Raw genomic sequence first — 263 nt, forward strand, 5'->3', positions numbered from 1 at the left:
GCTGAGGAGTAAACAGGGAGCAGCCAGGCCGGGGAGAGGCGAGGCCCGGAGCTGCCCTCCGCCCTTGCTGTCCAGGCGGACCGTGGCTTCCAGCGAGCAGCCGGGAGCGGCCAGGCCTGTGGGCCCGGGAGAGCGCTGGCCCTGGCTGCGGCCTGGCCTTCCCGTTGGCACGGGGCCGGGCGCGGCTGTGGCTCACGCAGGACCCGGTTCCGCCGCCATGGTCTAGTCCAGAGCGGGGTCCCCGGTGGTTCTCCAGGGCCCCG

Source organism: Myotis davidii, unplaced genomic scaffold (assembly GCF_000327345.1).
Source record: "Myotis davidii unplaced genomic scaffold, ASM32734v1 scaffold211, whole genome shotgun sequence".
Classification (NCBI taxonomy): Eukaryota; Metazoa; Chordata; class Mammalia; order Chiroptera; family Vespertilionidae; genus Myotis; species Myotis davidii.